Consider the following 16,126-nt stretch of genomic DNA (forward strand, 5'->3'; position numbering starts at 1 on the left):
AGGTTTCACGGATCATCGGCAAGGCAAGTAACACTTTGATCATACCCCTTTATCATCTAGTTTTTATGCATTAGTTCCAATCCTCAAACATTGCATGATTCGGATGCCATTAACATGTGGGTTGGGAAGTAGTTGATGAGGTAACCTATTGCCCTGCTATATTCAAACCTTGGGAGTTACTTATACGAATTGCTTATATTGCTATGCTATGCTCGTAGACGTGGTTTGGGTTAGTGAAATCCATGATAGATGTGAGCTTGTTAATTAATGGTTTAACTTAAGGTGGTAACTTGAATGCACATCTGGGTGGATTGAGGCACCTGGAGAACCCAGTGTTGCCTGTATTTTTGGAAATCCCGGGGTTCCGTGTGATTTTCCTATGGACTGCCACCCAGGCTCAAGGGGAACTGAGAAGATTCATGCTAGAAACTTCCGAGTGCAACCACAAGCTATTATGGGCTCTAGCATAGTTGAGTAAGTTACGTGAAGCTCTTGAAGAGCTGGATCAGCAGGCAGTGGGTTGTAGGTTTGGTATGGTCTGCCCGGAGTAGAGAGTTAATGTACCTGAAAGACTGTGTCTCAGTCATCCGTTTCTCAAACACCATGTAGTGTGAGAAATCCAATGGAGGCGATCGAGTCTTGTGGGGAAAAGTGCGCAAACCTCTGCAGAGTGTACAAACTAATCATGGTTAGCCGTGTCCCCGGTTATGGACATCTTGAGTATCTAGTACTTGGAGTATCTTAAGTATCTCATCACTTTTTAACTTAATATTGTTGGGTTGATAATTACTTTAATTGGGATTGAGTTGGAGGAACCTTCTCAATGATGTTTCAACTACCATGATAGTTAAATTAAAATCTATTCCTTTGTTGTAGGGAAAAAATGGCTTTTTGCAAAAACTATAACCATAGAGCTTTCCACCAGCCAAATATGCATGTAGTGATAGCATTATTCTGTTCTAGATTTACTATGTTACTTTGCCAGCATATTCCATATGCTGACCCATTTTCGGGCTGCAACGTATTATGTTGCAGACTTTTCAGACGAGGAGTAAGGTTCGTTAGGTCGTTGCCGTGCAGCTCAGCTATGCCGTTGGAGTTGATGGACTCACTTTATCTTCCAAGCCTTCCGCTGTTATCGGTTAGATGGCCTTAAGCCATATTTATTGTAATAAGTTCTCTTTGGAGACATTCGATGTAATAAGTGTGTGATTGCTACTTTGTTATAAATCCTCGAGTATTGTGTGTGTCAACATTACCAATCCAGGGATGACACTGAAGCACAGAGACTTGACCATTTGAGGTCGGGTCGCTACAAGTTGTCTATGGTGCAAGGCCAGTCCTATGTAAAAATTATGAAGCACAACCTTGGCGTCCCTTTTAAGTTGGAAATACGATATGATTCCATAAGACTATACCAAGCATCTTTCAAATTTTCTCCTTGTATTTGCTTGAAGTGCAAGACTTCAAAATCTGGTGACAAAGGAGGAGTAGGGACGCTAGCCATCGAGACTAGAAAGCAAGAGAACGGCGAACAGAAAAGGAGAGGTGAATGAAACGGCATTTTTTTGTGAAGTGGGGGAGAGGAAAACAAGAGACAAATTGCAAATAATGTAAATTGCGAGGAGGTGAGATTTGTGATTAGGAACCTGGTATATGTTGAAGATCCTCGCCGGCTACTCACGCATCGACGGTAGCTGGAACTATGCCAGAAATTCTCCTTGATGGCAGCTGGAACTACATCAGTATTTCCCCGGAGAGGGAGGGATGATGTAGCACATCGATGGTAGGTATTTCCCACAGTTATGAAACCAAGGTTATCGAACCAGTAGGAGAACCAATCAACACAACGTAAACAACCCCTGCACACAAATAGCAACACCTCGCAACCCGACATGTTAATGGGTTGCCAACCCCTTTTGGTTAACGGCGCAAGAAATTTGTGTGTGACATTAAAAAGATTGTAATAGATTAGATAAATAGATCACAAATAAAATAAAGTGCAGCAAAGTATTTTTTGTATTTTGGTTTAATAGATCTGCAAATAAAAGCAAGGAAAAAGTAGAACGCAAAGGCAAATATATTACAAATAAGACCCGGGGGCCGTAGGTTTCACTAGGTGCTTCTCTTGAGAAAAATAGCAAACGGTGGCTAAACAAATTACTGTTGGGCAATTGATAGAACTTCAAATAATTATGATGATATCCAGGCAATGATCATTACATAGGCATCACGTCCAAGATTAGTAGACCGACTCTTGCCTGCATCTACTACTATTACTCCACACATCGACCGCTATCCAGCATGCATCTAGTGTATTAAGTTCATGGAAAAATGGAGTAATGCAATAAGAACGATGACATGATGTAGACAAGATCCATTTATCTATATGGCGGTAGATGTAGATCTCGTCTTTTATCCTTAGTAGCAATGATACATATGTGTCGGTTCCCTTTCTGTCACTAGGATCAAGCACCGTAAGATCGAACCCACTACCGGGCACATCTTCCCATTGCAAGATAAATAGATCGAGTTGGCCTGACAAAACCCAAATATCAGAGAAGAAATACGAGGCTATAAGAGATCATGCATAAAAGAGATCAAATAAACTCAAATACTTTCATGGATATAAAAACATAGATCCTATCATAAACTCGAAGTTCATCGATCCCAACAAACACACCACAAAAGAGTTACATCATATGGATCTCCAAGAGACCATTGTATTGAGGATCAAGAGAGAGAGATGAAACCATCTAGCTACTAACTATGGACCCGAAGGTCTACAAAGAACTACTCACGCATCATCAGAGAGGCACCAATGGAAGTGGTGAACCCCTCTGTGATGGTGTTTAGATTGGATCTGGTGTTTCTTGACTCTGCGGTGGCTGGATGAATATTTCGTCGACTCCCCTAGGGTTTTGGGAATATTTGGGTACTTATAGAGCAAAGAGGCATTCCGAGGGCGGCCCTGGCGTGCCCCGGTGGGTTGTGCCCCCCTCGGGGCACCCCCAGGTGCAACCAGGGCCCATCTGCTTCCTTTTGGCCCATAAAAAACCATCGTAAAGTTCTGTGCCATTTCGACTCCATTTGATATTGATTTCCTGTGATGTAAAAAACATAGAAAAAATAGGAACTGACACTGGGCACTATGTCAATAAGTTAGTACCAAAAAATGATATAAAATGTCTATAAAATAATTATAAAACATCCAAGATTGATAATATAGAAGCATGGAACAATAAAAAATTATAGATATGTTGGAGACGTATCATGTTCCAGGTGGTGTGTGTTGTGAAACAATTCCACGCCGTTTTAAATGAAGTCCAATGTAACATCCCAGTTTTCCTAAATTAGGATGTTAATAGATCATACATATGCATATCATTTTTCCATGCATTATTTGCTCTTCTGCAATATCCTTTTCATTATGCAACAAAAAGGCAATTTATTTGGAGTGGAGATAACATGACTTCTCCCCTGTTATTAAAAATGTTCATAATGTCCAGAATAATATTTCCAGTTCATCTGATATGTTCTGGTATTTTTCTTATTTTCCAAAATATTTTATTTGCGTGTTATTTTACTGTTTGTGTGGCCTTTTGCATCAAAATGAATTTCTAAAATTGCATTAGGTGAGGAACTAGTGTTCCTGTAGTTTATATTAGTAGTATACATTTTACTGTGTGTCTATGTATTTTTATTTAGTTTTTATACTGTTGTTTTATTTTTAGTTATTTTTTACTGCTGTAGTTTTTGTTTAAAGAAAAGGAAAAACGCAGCGCAGCGCCGCAGCGCACTGCGCGGCCCAGACAGCCAGCCGGCCCAATAGAGCGCTGTGGCCCAGCACCCCGGCGCCTTACCTCCCCGCGGCCCAGCTGGGCACCCGAAGCAGTGTGCGCCGCCAGCCCCGCAGCCCTTCGTCGCCTCAGCCGCTGCCAGCGGACCCCACCCGCGCCCCTGTTTCTTCCCTGTGCCAGACACCGCTCGACCGTCGCGCGCACGGACGCCGAGGCCGTGCCTGACTCGCGCTCACGCCCTAGCCAACCCAGCACGCACCGACCTGCCCTGTGCGAGACCAAAACCCTAAGGGAGACCCCATAACCCTCGTTTCACCCTCATGCTGCTTCACGAGCCGCCTGTGGTGTTTTGGATCTCGCCAGAGTAGCTCGTGGCCGCCGTCGTTCAGCGCCTCCTTCCGCCACCGTAAGGACACCTAAGGCCACTCTATTTGCTCCGTTCAACTTCCCCTTCAACGGCACACTTTTCAGACACCTTGTTGTCATCGGAGACGCAGCCGAACACCGCCGCCATCGATGTCCGCCGCCGCCAGAGCACCGAGGTTCACGTGGTCGCCGCCGCCCGCAGAGCACACCCCACCGCCATCTGACTTCACCACCGCCTCCGCCACTCGATGCTGCACCCTTCTGTCCCTTCGTCTTCGCCGGAGACCCACCGGAGGAGCGCCATCGCCGACACCCAAAGCCACCGTCGTTTTTCCTCTGTTTCCGGTGAGCACGCACACACAACAAACCCCGGCCAATCGCGTGATGCCACGTGGCAGTTTGCTACAGGGCACGCACATGAGTTGCTACAGTGTTCAGGAGTTTTCTATCTCTTTTTGTTTTTCACAGATTTTCATCCAAAATTCTTTTAGCTATATCTTTTATTCTATAAGTCCAATTCAGGTAATTTTTTTTCCCGCGCACTCACAAAAATCAGCACATTATCACAATACCAACTCTGCACATGTTTGCATTGTTCAAATTTGAATTCGTTTGAATTTGAATTAAATCTTCCGGAGGCCGTAACTTTCAAACCGTTTATCGAATTCGAGTGATTCTTTTTGCATTGCGACCGTAGTGCAATTTAGGTGCTGTTAAGCTTCTGTTGATTTTTAAAATTGGTTTTGTTGCTGTTGGTTTTGTTTTGGTTCTTTTCATGTTCCAGTGGTTGATTTGTTGAATTGGGTGAAACGTGTAGATTGCTGGGAGTGTGACGTAAACTATTGTCAGGAGTGTGACTTTCTAAACCAGAACCAAGGAAAGTTACATGTTGATCATCCTTTACCTATTGTTTTCTATGCATGTAGTTATATCACACTATGAATATATGCATGTATAGGAATACTATATTATTTTGCTATGCTGTTGAGCTATCTTCCCGTCTTTGCAAATCGTGGTAGTTGTAGGTTGCTATGCTTTGTAGACGGGGGTGGTTCATGTATTCATTGTGCTTATGTGAGGATTATATATATATAATAATAATTTGAGTAGTAACTCAGGATTTAATTCACCTCTGGGCGGAAGTGGTATTGCTAGGGTGGTTTCAAGAACATCATGGTTTATACCCTCTGAATGTAAGTGGACGGCCACCCAGGCTCAAAAAGATTAGACAGACTTAGTGACTAGTAGCTTCCATGTGCAACCACTGGCTAAATGGGCTCTAGCTTAGTTGATCAGTTGTAGAACCCTTACCCAGATGTGCCAGCAGATGTAGATATAATAGTTGGGATGGGCCTCCTGTTGGGACTAGGGGACTGCTTCTGAAAGACTTCGTCTCAATCTTCGGGTTGGGTCCAGTGGGTAAAGCCTACTAAACTCTGCAGAGTATTAAAAACTAATCATTATTAGTCGTGCCCCCGATTATGGGTAAATTTGAGCGACTATGCCATTACAGTTGTTGGATGATCTTGACAGATGTGACACTTAATAATATTTGTGGGCAACTTAATAAAGGGTAGGTTGGAGTTGATTTTTTCCAACTCAACCTTGTGTATTTAATTGTAGTAATAAAAGAACTAAATAAAAATTTGACTATTAGGTAGTTATTAGGACAAAATCAGCTTTCTGAAAAAATAAACCCTCAAGCCTTCCTTTTGATATACTATGCTTATACATGTAGGTCTGCTTTATTATTACTCCTGTGTAACTTGCCAATACATTCCAAGTATTGACCTATATGGCTGCAACGTCTCATGTTGCAAGATATTTAGACGAAGAGTAAGGTACCGTTAGGGTCGTGAGTCTGCACTCAGCATCGCCAGTGGGCTATGATGGGACTCATCGTTATTTTCTTCTAGTTTCCGCTGTTTGATTGAATAAAGCTAGCCAAGTGCTATGCAGATTGTTTTATTTTATATATTCTGGATCATACGATGTAATAAATGATGCACTTGCTATTCTGGTATTCATCTATACTATGTGTGCTAGCGAGCTCGATCCAGGGACTAGCAAGGTAAGCACAGAGACTCAAATCCTTTGAGGTTTGGTCGTTACATCCAAACTCATAACTCAAATATTCGCCTCCGCGATCAGATCATAGAAACTTTATTTTCTTGTTACGATAATTCTCCACTTCACTCTGAAATTCTTTGAACTTTTCAAATGTTTCAGACTTATGTTTCATCAAGTAGATATACCCACATCTTCTCAAATCATCTGTGAAGGTCAGAAAATAACGATACCCGCCGCGAGTCTCAACACTCATCGGACCGCATACATCAGTATGTATCATTTCCAATAAGTCATTAGCTTGCTCCATTGTTCCGAAGAACAGAGTTTTAGTCATCTTACCCATGAGGCATGGTTCGCAAGTATCAAATGATTCCAAAAGTCCACCCGCATGGAGTTTCTTCATGCGCTTTACACCAATATGACCTAAACGATAGCGCCACAAGTATGTGTATCACTACGATCGAGATTCAACAAGAATAGACCATTCATCAAAGGTGCATGACCATAGAAGATATTTCTCATATAAATAGAACAACCATTATTCTCTGATTTAAATGAATAGCCGTCTATCATTAAACAAGATCCAGATATTATGTACATGCCACTACAAAAAAAGACACATCTGTGACATTTTGGGCTGAACGAAAAAAATTCTGTCATACATATGACACTTTTATGACGATAATTGTGACAAAACCCGGTATCATCATAGATGTGATGGGCTCCTACTTCTATGACAAAAAATGGGCTTTTCGTCCTGGGCGGGCCGGAGACGCAGCTGCATGACATTCTTTGGGTCGTCCATGACAGAAAAAATCGTGGTAGAAGCGGTGGCATTGCCTCTGGATGAACAGGACCCCGTGGTGTGGTGGAGGACTGGATGAACAGTAGACGGTGGAGGGGTGCCCATGGAGGGGTGGTTGAACAGGACCCCATGGTGTGGAGGGCTGGATGAAGACGGTGGAGGGGTGCCCGTGGAGGGCTGGTAGAACAGTAGCTGGTGGAGTAGCGCGCGGTGGAGGCTAGATGAACAGGAGCCCGTGGATGAACAGTCGCAGGTGGAGGCTGGAGGAGGTCGACGGTGGATGAACAGTATCCCATGGAGGTTGGAGGAGGTCGACGATGGAGATGAACAGTATCCCGTGGAGTCCCGCTTTGCGGTACGCCACACCCCTCCCGATGAACAGGACCTCCGTTTCGACCGTAGCGCTCCAACACAAGTCCGTTTCGTCTGTTTTGCGGTATGCCACACCCCTGCTGATGAACAAGACCCCCGTTTCGACCGTAGGAGGTCCGTTTCGTCCGTTTTGCGGTACGCCACACCCCTCCTGATGAACAGGATCCCATTTCGAACGTGGTCGGTAGAAAACAAGGCCGTTTCCTCTATTCTGTAGTACGCTAGGCCTCGTTTCCATCGCCTGTTCCGTCCAAGCCCTCCCGATGAACACGACCACGCATTCTGTTATGACCCAGCTGGTTGGCTCCCACGCGTTCCGTTGCCTCCCGATGAACACGACGCATTCCGTTGCCTCCCCATGAACACGATGCATTCCGTTGCCTCCCCATGAACACGATGACGACGCTGTTTCTCCGTTCTGACCCAGACATGTCAACGAGCCCTCGCCGTACGTATGCGCGAGTAGGCGTTCGAGACCCTGCCGGTATGTACACATACGTGGCCGTATTTTGTTTCTTGCACCCTGGCCGTTGTACGTACGTGTACATGCTACGTGCGCGCCTCTACTAGGACACATGCGCGCCTCTACATCCACCAGTATATATGTACGTACACGTTCGCGACCAGAATGACAACGCTACGTACGCTTCGACCAGGTGGGTCCTGACTGTCACGCACTTCTTTGCGTGCGAGGATGTAGCTGGTGGGTCCCAGCAGTCAGGGGGGCAAATCGTTTTGTTTTTTTGCCCGGACGGACTTCCTTGCATGTGAAGGTGTAGCTGGTGGGTCCCACTAGTCAGGGGGGAAATGTTTTTTTCGCGAAATACGATGGCCTGTCCGGTGGGTCCTTGCTGTCAGGTGGAGGAATAATTATTTTGCGCGTAATAAGGAGGCACTTCCTTGCTGCGACCATGAACCCAGCTGTCAGCGTCTCCATGCACAGTACTCTTCCGATGGAAGTTTGTCGTTGACCACATTGACCATGCCGCGCCGAGAGCACCACGGCGGTGGACGATGGCGAGGCCTAGGAAGGAGACGATACGGAGGCAGGGAAGACTCGGCAGTTGTTTCCCACGCGGAGGGGAGTACGACTGTACGAGGGTTTACTGGTTCGTCTGCCGTCGCCGGAGAATAACAGCAGGTGTGGGTGAGTAGAGGGATGGCTAGGCCAGCGATGGGAGTATGGTGGGGCGGTGAGGCCTGCGCGGCAGCACAGCCGGCCGCGGGGAGGAGGGAGCAGGCAGTCCCGCCGGCGCTTGTTTGAGCAGCTGGAGCAGGAAGAGCGGAGATTGAAGAAACATGACGGCCGTTGGATGGACATCCAACAGTCAGTGCTTGTGCGTCAACCTTTTTTTAGGAAAGCCTCAAATCTTTGGAAAACAGCATACAACCCATCTGCCATTATTTCTAATAATTTACAGCCCATTTGCTAATTCTTAAGGTTTTTTTGGAGCCCATATTCTTTTTGTTAGCATTACATCCCATATTGTGGCCACGGTTAAAAAAGTATATGAAATTTTGCATATTTCGATGTGGTCCGAACTGTTTTTAATCCAGAAATTTCGACTCACATTCAAACTAATTTTAAAAATAAATGTATATCAATATAAAATCCAACAAATTCTCCACGCATAAAAATTAATGTAATTTAAAATCTTGAAATTAAAAAAAGATATTTGAAACTAATTGCCGGTTTGATGTGTTTTAAAAATGTACAGCCCATTTCTCATTACGGATGGGCCATTTTCTCGGCCAGTCGAATGAAAGCTCTACTCGTCTTGAAATATTTGTAGCCCAACAGGCCTGACAAAGCCACTTACTTGGCAAATCACAAAAACCTGGGCTGTGGCCGTGGACCCAGCTGTCAGCCTCTCCAGGTATAGTACTCTTCCGATGGAAGTCGTTCCTTGACCACGTTGACCACGCTGCGCGGAGAGCACCACGGCGGTGGACGACGGCGAGGCCTAGGAAGGGGACGACGCGGAGCCGGGGAAGACGCGACAGTGGAAGCCCGCGCGAAAAGGAGTACGAGGGTTCAATGGTTCGGCTGCGGTGTGAGGCTGTCGTCGCCGCAGGGCCTGGCCAGTGGTGGGAATAGTAGGGGGCGGTGAGGCCTTTGCGGCAGCACAACCATCCACAGGAGGCAGGAGCATGTGGCATGACCAGTGCTGCTTCGGGCGACTGGAGTAAGAAGACCAGAGGTTGAAGAAGCACTACAGCCATTGGATGGACATCGTACGGTCACTGGAGCTAGAATCGTTCATATTAACTAAGTTGACAAAGCCCTTCATCCCAATCAACTTAGTAGGCCCACTAGTCAGCCTCCCACCGAGGTGGGTCCCAGCTAGCCGGGGGAGTATTCATTTTTTGTGCGTAATAAGGAGGCACTTCCGGTGGGTCCGAGCTGACAGCGGGGGGAACGATTTTTTCACGAAATACGGTGGCTCGTCCGGTGGGTCCCAGCAGTCAGGGGCAAACGATATTTTTGCAAAATACTGGTGGCCCGTCCGGTGGGACCCTGCTGTCAGGTGGAGGAATAATTATTTTACGTGTAATAAGGAGGCACTTCCTTGCGGCTGCCATGGACCCAGCTGTCAGCCTCTCCACGTACAGTACTCTTCCGATGGAAGTCGGTCGTTGACCACATTGGCCACGCCGCGCCGAGAGCACCATGGCGGTGGACGACGGCGAGGCCTAGGAAGGGGATGACACGGAGCCGGGCAAGAGGCGGAAGTAGATGCCCACGCGGAGAGGAGTACGAGCATTCACTGGTTCGGCTGTGGTGTGAGGCTGCCGTCGCCGCAGAATAACATGGGGTGTGGGTGAGTGGAGGGATGGCCTGGCCAGCGGTGGGAGTAGTATGGGGGCGGTGAGGCCTCCGCGGCAGCACAGCCGACCACGGGAGGTAGGAGCAGGCAGCACGACCGGCGCTGCTTTGGGCGGCTGGACCAAGAAGACCAGAGGTTGAAGAAGCACTACGGCTGTTGGATGGACATCGTACGGTCACTGAAGCTAGAATCGTTTATATTGACTAAGTTGACAAAGCCCTTGGTACGCTCCAACTTAGTAGGCCCACAGGCCAGCCTCCGAAATGGTGCGCCCCAGATGTCAGGGGAGGAATCATTTTTTGGGTGGCTGAAGCTAAGAATATCCGAGATTGAAGAAGAAACACGACATCCATTGGATAGACATCCAACGGCCACTGCTGCTAGAACCGTGTGTTGACTATAATAAGTTGACAAAGCCTTGCATATGCGTCAACTTATTTTTTTAGGGGACCCGTCACTTAGTAGGCCCACAAGTGTGTGGCAGAGAACTTATAGCCCATTTGTGTTTTGTAAGAATGTACATCCCATTTTTGAATTATAATGGAATTTACAACAGCCCATTTACAGTTCGTTAAAAGTACAACCCATTTTTCTAGCTAGGACAACGATTCATAATTTCAACCAACCGTTGAAGACTGAATTCAATAAAATTTCCCACATTTTGATGGGATCTGAAATATTTTTATCCCAAAATTTCTAGTCATATTAAATATAAATTTGTATTACGTAAAAATCGAACGAAACATTGCACGCGCAACAATGAAAATTTAAGATTTTCAAAATCCATAAATAATATTTTATAAACTAATTTCGTGTTTGGTGCATTTTTTTATAGTTACTGCCCAGTTTTTATAATTGCATCTCATTTATTATTTTTTAAAGCCCATTTTCCTGTTAAGCCTAATGCATCCCTCCTAGGAAAGATTTGCAGCCCAGCGGGGCGGAGAATAACAAGTTGACCTTGCCTGGGTATTCCTCAAAAAGACGTATAGCTGGGCTAGCCATTTTCATCTTGAAAAAATTAGTATCTGGGCTGGATATCTGGCCTGGGCTAGACGGGCCACAACCCGCCCAGTTAATACCCTGCTCTCCTCTGAACAAAACGAAATCATCGCCAGGAAAAACTCTGTAGTGCTCACGCCTCAAAAACACAAATACTGCTCGAGCTGCTTGGTCCCAGCTATCTACCGCACCTTGTACAATTCTCTCGTTTATATTGACTACATAGGTTGACAATGGTGTGGGACCGTGATGTCAGGAAACCAGGAGAAAGCAAAGAAAATATGTTGTGCATAATAAGGAGGCACTTGCGTACGTATGGCTATGGCCCTAGTGGGTCCCTAGTGTCATCCAGTCAAAATAAAGTCATCTCCTGAATCCTCATGTTCGTTGACAATGTTAACAATGCTCGGCGCCACGGCGAGCGCAACAACTCGAAGGACAATGGAGAGGGCCTCGCGGGCCCTATGAATGGTCGGATACAGCGCCCGCTGCTCATTCAGGAAGCCAGGATCATCGGACACCTATGAGCACCTTCGAGAAACTGAGACAGCATGAAACAATAAGGCCGTGCTTGGGAGCTCTGGTTTATTTCGAACCTGTATTAACATACAAGTGTAATTTACTTGTCATTGGAAACAACGCGTAAATACAGGCGTAATGAAACCGAGGGCCCGAGGTCTGTAAGTACAACCGGCGGGTTACGCGTGTAATTTGAGAGATCAGTGTATATTTTATGAGCACTGCTATATGGACGACATTACCAGACGATACATGCACAACGTGCGTATCATGCCATCCATGGGCAAGGCTGAAACAGCAGCTAACGGCTAGATTAGCAATCGTCCGAGTGTCGTTCAGCGTTTTTATCGTGTGTGAAGTACTTCCGATATTTTACTAGTCGAAATCAACAAACCAAGCGCCTTCGCCCGAGAACATCTGCTTTAATTTACAAGCGTCAGTTTTACAAGCGGTTTTGCTTGGAAAACGACGATCCAATCACGACCTAATATCATGAGTTGGTCAGAAGATCATATGGTTTCACGTCTAACCTACCCGACTTGTCGTATAGGCTATGAATGAAACATCAGACGATGAACTTCTTAAGAACGGAAACAACATAAGAGGATGATCATCTTAACAAGAAAATCACTGGCATTAGATCGACATGCAAAACAATACGAATCATTATTCTTAGGAGGCACGGTGAATAGCTCGTGATGCCGCATGCCACAACATTCCAAGCTCAACTTTGCAATCAAACACAAGGCCTGACATTACATAGACAATATTCGGAACAAACTCTTAACACAGGAATATCTCAGCAGAGTAACTATTTACTTCTAAACTGAACACAAGAATAGGAAAAAACACTCGACGCTGCTCACAGCAAGGGCGTCCCACTCAAAAATATCAAATGCATCTCTTCTGGCTAACATGAATGAGAAAATTTTGACAAGGTTTTCCAATTCCAATGTATTAAACTAACATCTTCTTGCTAACATCAATGATTAAACTTTGACAAGCTTTTCCCATTCAAAATATGTAATGCCTATGATCGTCCTGTCATAGCTTCTTGTACTTGTTTGGGCACATTTTGCCTAGGGCACTCCACGTGTTGTTAAATTGCCAATGGTCTCTGCAGACTAGTCATTTCAACGGTGTCTAATAATACTCTGTAAAGCTTCTCGGTCATTCCTTCTGAATGTAGCGCAAACAGTGACTGCTTCTTTCTGCAAACTGGAATGACCAACTGGACCTAGTAATGCAGCAGTTTGCCTTGGACACATTGGCTCCTTTTGTGCAGTTCAACTAAAATCAAAGTCGGAATAAACCAAGCTTTAATTTTGATATCCCTGTAAGCAACAATAGGTATAAGGGAAACAATTACTGAGAAATAACGGTTGATGACTTGTACTCCCAGAAGAAAAGCATCTACCGATCTACTTTATCTTAATGGGAAACAAAGCAGGAGAGTAGCAATTCTCCATTAGTGTGATTCATTCATATTGACTGAGACATTATCTTAACAATGCCTTGTTTCAACATGTATAAAGAACGACAAAGCAGAAAAGTACCACTCCCAAAACAATGCATCTGATTCATTTTAATAAAGACATTATCTTAACAATACCTTGGTTAAACATGTAGAAAGAACTACAAAGAAGGATAGTACCATTCCTAACAAGTGTTGCAGTTTTGAACTAAGTTTCAGTTGTTAATTAATTCTGAGAGTGGCATTGCTTAATTTTACCAGCGGCATTAGATTAACGAAAAGCATAAACAGTTCCAGGGGAGAGTGGGCACAACAACAGTATGTGCTTCCATCTACTTATAAAGGGGGTGATGCAGAGTTTGTTGTAACAAATCAACAAGCATCATGTCTTGTAGCGACCAGACCTCAAACGGTCTAATCTTTGTGCTCGGGTGTCATCCCTGGATCAGTAATGCTGACACCACACAGTACTTGAAGGATTTATAACAGAGTAGCAATCACACACTTATTACATCGAATGTCTCAAAAGAGAACTTATTACAATAGATATGGCTTAAGGCCATCTAATAACGATAATAGCGGAAGGCTTGGAATATAAGTGAGTCCATCAACTCCAACGACATCACTGAGTATAGAACCACGACCTAAAAACTCCTTAATCGTCGTCTGAAAAGTCTGCAACATTAACGTTGCAGCCCGAAACGGGTCAGCACATGGAATATGCTGGCAAAGTAACACATAGAGAGTAATGGAATGAAATAGCTATTCTACATGCATATTTGGCTGGTGGAAAGATCTATGGTTAAAGTTTTGCGTAAAGCCAATTTTTCCCTACTGCAAAGGAATAAATTTATTTAACTATCATGGTAGTTGTTAAACATTGAGAATGGTTGACAGCATTCTCAATCCCAATTAAGCATCATCATTAGACAAAACCCAGCAAAATTAAATTTTAGAGTAACATGTTGAGATTCACATGATAATCCAGGTACTGGATACTCAAGATGCATGTCCATAACCGGGGACACAGCAAATCATGATTAGTTTATACACATTGCAGAGGTTTGCGCACTTTTCCCCTACATCTGCTAGTCTACCACTGTAAGAGTTCGCACAACTTAGTAAACTATGCTAGAGCCCATAATAGCTTGTGGCTGCACACGGAAGTTTCTAGCATGAATAATCTCATGATCCCTTTGAGCCTGGGTGGCGGTCCAAAAGAAAACAGGCAATCCTGGAATACCCAGGTACCTCAATCCACCCAGATGTGTGTTTAAGTTGCCACCTTAGATATACCATTAATTAACAATCTCACATCTGTCATGGATACACTCACCCAATCCACGTCTACTAGCATAACATAGGAATATAAGCAAACGTAGAAGTAACTCCCAAAGGTTTGATAATAAACAGGTAATAGGTACTACCTCAACTACTTTCCAAACCCACAATTTATGTAGATCCTAATCATGCAATGTGTGAGGGTTGATCTGATGCAATAAAACTGGGTAGAGGGAAAGCATGATCAAAGTGTTACTTGCCTTGCTGATGATCCGGGAAACCTAGCGATTCGAAGTAGCAAGCGGCGCACACCAGGTACTCTAGCACAAACAAACAAGCATACAATAAGTACTCATCTAATGCACAGGTAAAACCCAAATAAGAGATCTAACTAGAAAATTCAACATAAGAACTTCGGTTGGCAAAAAGAATCAAATCGAACGAAGCAACGAAAGGCAAACGGCAAAAGAAACAAGCTTCTTTTACTATTCTGGATCTAAGGAAATTTTTTACAGTGGCAAAAACTTGTTTGAGTTGGTTAAACGGAAAGAGGGTTTCGAGACGAAACTCCAGGCGCTTGAATCACTTGATTCCGATAAACGAGCGAAAAGTTAGACAAAAACGAAAATCGGATCAGAGATCGCGATCAGAAAAATTACGAATTTAATCCGAGAAAAAGAAAAACGACGAACATTCATTAAAACGAAAAAATGGACGAACGCTCACTATTTAAATAAACCAGAAAAACCGATCTATTTAAAAAAACCGAAACTAAAAAAACGAAAAAACCGTCGGAAAAACTGAACGGTTTTTCGAGAAAAACCAGAGGTGAAAAATACCTCCGGCAACTCCGGCGACGGCGTCGGCGGCGGTCCGGCGGCGGTGCGGCGAGGCGGCGGCGCGGCACCAGCGGCGGCGAGGCGGCGGCACGGCGGCAGCGGTGCGGCGCAGCGCGGCGAGGCGTCGGTGGCGGCGGGGCGCGGCGGCGGCGGCAGCAGGGCGCGGCAGCGGCGGCGGCGGCGCTAGGGTTAGGGCGGGGCGGCGACTTGGGCTTTGGCCTGGGCGGGGCGGTGGCTTATAAGAGGCCCGGCCAGGAGAGTCCTGGTCGGTTACGGCCCAAGGTCGGTTCGGACGTTTTTTTTAAATAATTTCGCTCTGAAAAAACGAAAGAAATACTAAACGGACTCCAAAAATCTCGAAATAAATTTTCCCCGGCTTCTAAAATCAAGCCGCACAGGATGATCATTTATTTGGGGCCTAAAAGCAATTTTGAAAAACACACATTTTTCCTAAATTCAAATAAAATAGCAAATAAATCCAAATAAAATCTTATTTGATTTTTTATTAAATCCTCAATATTTCTTTATTTTGGGAAAGTCATTTTATTCCCTCTCTCATAATTTTTGTAGTAGAAATAATTGATGATAAAATAAATAAAATCAAATGATCCTATTTTCAAAATTTGAGACAACTCAAATATGAAAATAACGAAATCCCCAACTCTCTCCGAGGGTCCTTGAGTTGCGTGAAATTTCTAGGATCAACCAAAATGCAATAAAATATGACATGCAATGATGATCTAGTGTATAACATTCAAAATTGAACATTT

Source organism: Triticum dicoccoides, chromosome 4A (genome assembly GCF_002162155.2).
Source record: "Triticum dicoccoides isolate Atlit2015 ecotype Zavitan chromosome 4A, WEW_v2.0, whole genome shotgun sequence".
Taxonomy (NCBI): domain Eukaryota; kingdom Viridiplantae; phylum Streptophyta; class Magnoliopsida; order Poales; family Poaceae; genus Triticum; species Triticum dicoccoides.